The 7,330-nt window shown below is 37.6% G+C and overlaps 1 pseudogene; it reads right to left on the reverse strand.

Moving 5' to 3' along the window:
- Nucleotides 1–1,361: 1,361 nt before the first annotated feature.
- On the reverse strand, nt 1,362–2,690 carry LOC147906439 (uncharacterized; annotated as a pseudogene).
- Between the last annotated feature and the right edge of the window lie 4,640 nt (nt 2,691–7,330).

Consider the following 7,330-nt stretch of genomic DNA (forward strand, 5'->3'; position numbering starts at 1 on the left):
TGCGGATATTGGGCCCCTGGGAAATATAACCGTAGTGATCCGACGATCGCGCTCACGTCAAAGTTCGCAGCGTCTTCGACCCACCGAAATTCGGTGTATGGTAAAGGTTGACACATCGCCCATCCGTACAGATTATTCACATCGTAGTACATCAAGTACGACGATGGTTTCGATGGATCGAACGAATACATGTACTTGTTATTAGCCTGCGCGTATCTGCCGGAGCATTGACTGAGGCCGCCGCGTATACCGCGCTCGATGAACATAATCATATCAATGTCGGTGAGCAACTCGAATCTTATGCGTGTATATTTCAGCATGGCGTCCCACGTGAAACCTGGCAATGTGTAATAATGCGCGGGATCGAGACAGTAACTCGCGATGCAGCTATTGCGGAAATTTTCGAAAATGTCTGCTAATAACAAGACATCAGTTTTCAAGTACAGATCACTGTATTCGCCGAGCGTTTGAATGGAGAATTGCTTTCAGATGTTCGCGGCGTGAGCGTAATCGCTTTCGGATACTGTATCGCTTGTCAACGAACTGAAAAATAATTCGCGCGGTGGTAAGCGCGTGTCCTGCAATTTTTCGACGCAATCAATGTACTTGTACGGAAAGACACCTTTTCGTGTGAGTAATTCAAATTCTTCATCTGATAATGTTGGAAATTCGAAACGTACAATTTTTAATTTATCTTTGTCGAGATACGACGCCAATTTATCAAGACTTGCATTTAAAAATTTGAAAGAATCAATGAATCTTAATTTTATCCAATTTTTCTGAAAATTCTTTTCATTTGTGTCTTTGGTGCTATCGACATGTTTAGTGAATGAAATATATTTTTCTTTAGTTATCGGTAGTATATCTACATATCCACCGTACGCGATAGCAATTTCCTTAATTATAAAATGCGCGTCGTAGCCTGATAAATTGTGAAATACGACTGGAATGTAAAACGAATTTTTATAATTTAAATTACAATTCGAATGCGCTGGACCACGATATCTACCGGTGAGATGACAATAATCGCGAACCCGCATGTCGTCCGGCGCGAACGGTTTCTCGCAGATGTGACAACGCGTCGCGCTACGGTATGCCATTGCTGTTTAGATAACGTTTCCATGGGTACTTTGGTGGATATGATATTTTTCACGCGATGCGCCAAATCGTTGAGTTGTCGCGTGAACCACTATACAGTCTTCATCGCGACGGAAGTGATGCGACGATAACGCGTCATCGTACGCACATCGCACGTAGTAGCCTATACTAAACGCGTCATGCTGTTGATACGCGTACGACGATGCATCTTCTTTGTCGGATTTCGTCTTGGGTAAGACGCATTCCAGATCGGCGTAGACGATGAACGGTACTCGTTCTCGATTTTATAGTTGTCGAATTCGAGCCACCTGTCGTCCTCACTCGGCAGTCGGATGGCGCAGTTGTTGATCTTCTGGCAGTCCACTTCATGCAACTGCAATTTTTCGCACGAACTGAAGTAATGAAGGCACCTACAAATAATAAAGAAATTTTTCTATTTCTTTTTTACTGTTTTTTTATTGACTATTTTTTTATTATACTTACCGATCACAAAAATATTTCCTGCTCTCGTTCCTAGTAATTTGTGATCTTACAAGGCGGGATAGATTTTTTATCCACGCAAAGTGTCTAATGTTGTCGTTGCGTGAATGTTGTAGGTACAGGAGATTGACATGCTTCTCCTTCTTGTCATTGGTGAGCTGCAGAGGAAAGACCTATCTATTTTCGATGCTGTAGACGTTGATCGATACCGCGTTCAACCGTTTGAATTTCGGAATGTCTTTTAATGTCATTGGAAATTCGATATCCGCAAGATTTAATACTGCGGTGTAATGCGGGTATGATGATTCCCGATTTACATGTCTTTCTGCGGGGTACAGAGCGGCGACCACCACGCGAAACATGCATTGTCCGTCGAATAAACACTGACCACCGCTCGTTTCGTCGCTATTTCTCGTGGCATTTCGATGTGACATCCCGCGTGCATTGGATTATGCTTATTCACATTCACTATCAAATTGAGGATTTGCGACAATGCCCACCCGCTGTCGCGTTCCTGGAATTCTTCGAGCGATGCTAGGATAGGCTCGACGACGTGTCGCTCGTACCACTCGCGCATATCGGTGCAATGATATATCTCGCTGTTCTTTGTAATTATGCTCTTATTAGCACGTTTATCCTTCGTCGCAAACTCGCCATTGAACGCGGTGTTCACTTTTACACTGCCGTGTCTTTCTACAGCGTCTCGCACTCGCTCGAACACTACATCGCCAGCGTCTTGTAAAAACCGCCGCGGCTCGATGTGATTAGAGTTTATCACCGCACCTGTCAATATAACTCTCAAACGCGGCATCGATCTCTCACCAGACAAGAGATCGTTCGTTGCCACTCGTGTATTCGCCACTCGCGTACTCGCCACCAATGTGCACGAAACGTCGCTCCAATTCCAACTTTGCACCCACGAGTCGCGCGATCCTCACCACCGCGGATTGTCTGTATCCAATGGTGAGGCGCGGACGCTTGGCACGACAAAGCTCTTCGAGCTGCTTGATATATTTGTCGCACTGTTGCAGCCATGAGAAACACTCCGTCAGAGTAGTGACCTGATTGCACTGTTCCAGCAGTTCGCGTTTCACTCGCTCGTGATTTTCCATGTTTTTTTTTTAATGGGTGCAAAGTGGCCATATGCTGCACGAGAATATAATGTACAAAGGTAATCTGCAATTTGTGCACGACCTGCCGTCTAGCCTACCGAAAGAACCGGTCTCATGTACCCTGATGTGATACATTCCTCCATCGTTAATGTCTATACGAATCATGCATGATGTGCATACCGTTAAAGAACCACCCGTTTTATAATAATTGTGGATTACACAATGCTTAGTACGAGCATTCAATGTACGAATTTCTGGAGACGACATGAATTTTTCTACGCGATCCATTTCATACTCGCTTATATCACTAGCACATCCACTATCGTCGGATATAGTATTTCTTCATCGGACGACTCTTGATTCATTATATTCTCAAAGTCTACTTCCACTTCATCAAACACTTCGTCTCTAATATTCGCGAACTGTTCCTCATCCATATTTCTAATATATTCTGCTACGTCGATTCTCTCCTCAATGTTACCGATATTCTCGAACTCTACATCGTCCATTATGTCCTCAAATTCTATTTCCAATGCTTCAAATAACTTGTCTGCATTTACATCATCCATGTCCTCAACGTTTGTATGATATCAGCCATACTTTTCGCATTACACTTATTGCGATTCGGTAATTTTTAAAAACGTCAATTGAAATGCCGCGCGCTTATGACCCATTATATTATATATTCTATTTGCGACTTCTTTGTCCCTTTGTCTACCCTCCCTATTGGGTTGCAGCATCGGCGACGTATCACCGATTTCTTCTTACAAAAAATATCGTTATCAGTTTCTCTCTCTTAACGCATCGCGACGTGTCACCCGATCTCACGGTTCATCCTAGATAAATATCATTATCAACGTTTCTGACTTTCTTGAAAGAAAGAACTGTAAGAATGCAGTATGATTTCATCATCTATCCCTCATTGAAGGCGCTTTGTGTAGCAGCCGATACATCGATGATGTGCCGATCTTCTGGACAAAAGTCCACGTTATAGTGGACGCATTTTTTAGTGAATGTTGGGTGTTGGGGTGATGGCGCAACGCATTTTTTTTCGACAATTCGAAACGCACTTTAGGGTGGACGCGGGGTCCACGCGGCAGCGGTGGTGGCACTGATGCCTGCAGCGGGGTGTGGGGTGACGGCGGTGGTGGCAGCATCTGCAGCGATGGGGTGTTGGGTGGCGGCGGTCCCAATAATACGTGATACACAACATGGCGATACGTATCATCATATCAGTAAACACTGATAGCGCTGGGACTCATCATATCAGTAAACACCGATAGTGCCGGGACTATCCGCGCTTCCCTTCCCTTCCTCGCGCCTATCAGTATTCCCCGCGCCTACTCCCCCGCGCCTATGAGTATCCCCCGCGCCCCGCGCCCCCCTCAGAGGACCTGGATTAGAACCGCCACTGTATACACTACTCTCATTGCTTTTTATTCTTACTTGAAGGACTTAATCCTTATTCTGATTATTTTTGCAATTTATAATAATACAAAAATATACAATAAAAACATATAAAAAGAGGAGCATAAAACCACAACACTAGATTTGTATTATTTGTGAAATTTAATACATCGTTACATTAATAAAAAATCTTTATACGTTTCGGTCACAATCTAGCCATCTTTAATAAAATAACAAGTATCAGTAAAACGCAGAATTTACATAAATCTGACATTAAATTCAGCCATCAAAAATATAAATAAATATAAACGTGTTATTTCATCTTGTGAAGGTACATCCTACAACATGATTGCAGCGTCAATTATCATATTGCAAATTATGTAGAACAAGTATTTCCAAATTCTAATTAAAAAATTAAACTATCATTAATATCTTTTAATCAATTTTATGAGGATTAACAAATCGTTACGTGTGTTTTACAGACAAAATGATGAATCTTAAGCCCTTTCCTCATGCAGATGGAAATTTGTTGTGACATTGTGTATTATTTGTCTATATCGTTATGTTACCACTATTTATATGTATATCAAATGTTTATCTAGAATTATTTTTAAGTGTGAGAGAGATCTTTCTTTAGAAAAGGCAGATAAACATTAGTGTCACTTTGCTTATTAATGTTACTTATTTGACCTTTTATGTATATCATTTCATTCTTCTTTTGAATAATGATTGTTCTGTATTCAAAATTCTAATATTATCCCAATCTAATTCATGCATCTCATTCACTTAATCGCGTGAACCCATTGACATATCTGAGGTGGATCTTCTTACGTCAACTTTATGTTCTTTGATTCGAGTTTTTAATTTCCTTTTTGTTTGGCCAATATAAGAAGACTCACAATCCAGACAAATTATCTTGTAAACCACTCCACAATAGTCCTCTTTACATACACGATCTTTTTCAGTTTTGATAAATCTATTAAGTTTATTTATAGGTTTGTAAGCAATATTAAAGCCCTGACTATGTGATAATTTTTTAAATTTTTCCGATATTTTACTTAAATATGGTACAAAAAATTTTTTTCTTAAATTGGAATTAGAATCGCTTTCATTACTATTCCACTCACTATTTTTATCTAAATTAACTCTATTTTCTAAAGTTTTTATTCTGTTTTTTATTGTTGAAAAAATGAATTCAAGAGGATAACCATTCACAGAGTGTGAAATAAGTCTGAAATATTTTTTTCCTGAAATTTCGGAATAAAAACAATATTCTGTCTAATTGTCCGATGATTACACCCCTTTTATGCATTAATGGATGATTCGAATAATAATTCAAATATCTCCCTGAATTAATTGGGTTTTTATAAATGTCGAAGATAATTCTTCCTTCTTGTCTCATTAGTTTAACATCTAAAAAATTTATGCCATTTTCGTCGCCAAAGTCTACCGTAAACCTTATCCTTTCATGATACGAGTTAAACAATTCCAAAACATTCTCAACTTTATCTTTATGCATGGACAATACAATGTTGGCCAAACAAAAAGGAAATTAAAAACTCGAATCAAAGAACATAAAGTTGACGTAAGAAGATCCACCTCAGATATGTCAATGGTTTCACGCGATTAAGTGAATGAGATGCATGAATTGGATTGGGATAATATTAGAATTTTGAATACAGAAATCATTATTCAAAAGAAGAATGAAATGATATACATAAAAGGCCAAATAAGTAACATTAATAAGCAAAGTGACACTAATGTTTATCTGCCTTTTCTAAAGAAAGATCTCTCTCACACTTAAAAATAATTCTAGACAATCTAAACTTTTGATATACATATAAATAGCGGTAACATAACGATATAGACAAATAATACACAATGTCACGACAAATTTTCATCTGCATGAGGAAAGGGCTTAAGATTCATCATTTTGTCTGTAAAACACACGTAACGATTTGTTAATCCTCATAAAATTGATTAGAAGATATTAATGATAGTTTAATTTTTTAATTAGAATTTGGAAATACTTGTTCTACATAATTTGCAATATGATAATTGGGGCTGCAATCATGTTGTAGGATGTACCTTCACAAGATGAAATAACACGTTTATATTTATTTATATTTTTGATGGCTGAATTTAATGTCAGATTTATGTAAATTCTGCGTTTTACTGATACTTGTTATTTTATTAAAGATGGCTAGATTGTGACCGAAACGTATAAAGATTTTTTATTAATGTAACGATGTATTAAATTTCATAAACAATATCTAGTGTTGTGGTTTTATGCTCTTCTTTTTGTATATTTTGATTTATAAAATGATTTAAACCATGATGAATTGATTTATAAACCACGTTTATTATAATTAAAAATATAGACCAAAAATGTAAACCATAAATTTTTTAAATAAAAACGATCGTGTCACACTTTGACCCGAGAAAAAAAAACGCTTTTTGCCCGAATGCCTACTAGACGCATTCTACGATCTGATTAAATAATTAAGCATGTCTATCGATAATTAAAGCTTCAAACTTCCAATTGATGACAGGTACGCGTTCTTCCGGACGCCAGGAATGTTCTGAAAGATGATACTCGGATAATTTTGACCCAAAAGGATCACAAAGGGTTAAAAATCATTTATTTAACATTTATCTGACGTTTATTATAAATATGTAAAAATTTTATAATTTTATAAAAATCAAATTAATAAAAAATGATTTTAAATTCGACGGTTTTTATTTTTAATAAAAAAATATACAAGCAAATATTTGGGACCCCCATAAGTTCACCTTTGTCACCTGTTGTTGCAAATATTGTTATGCAGGACTTTGAAAAAATGGCTATTGGAATGCTGCCTTGTCGACTGTTATTTTATTATCGATACGTTGATGATATTATCTTAGCCGTTCCGTCTGAAAGTGTTTGTGATATTTTGGATATTTTTAATTCGTTACACACTAGATTGCAGTTTACCATGGAGATTGGCCTTGATGGAAAAATAAGTTTTTTAGATACGATGTTGTTGAAGAACGGAATCTCATTTTTGATATATACCGTAAAGCAACCTTTTCCGGCAGATTTCTTAATTTCCCTTCACACCATCCACTTTGTCATAAAAGAGGTGTAATTTATGGAGTCGTGGATAAGATTTTTTGTTTGTGTCATCCGAAATTCCAACAAAATAATTTGATTGACGCTATTAAGATTTTTTTACAGAATGGGTATCCGT

The sequence above is a fragment of the Acromyrmex echinatior genome, unplaced genomic scaffold (genome assembly GCF_024713525.1).
Source record: "Acromyrmex echinatior isolate Ae372 unplaced genomic scaffold, ASM2471352v2 Scaffold33, whole genome shotgun sequence".
Classification (NCBI taxonomy): Eukaryota; Metazoa; Arthropoda; class Insecta; order Hymenoptera; family Formicidae; genus Acromyrmex; species Acromyrmex echinatior.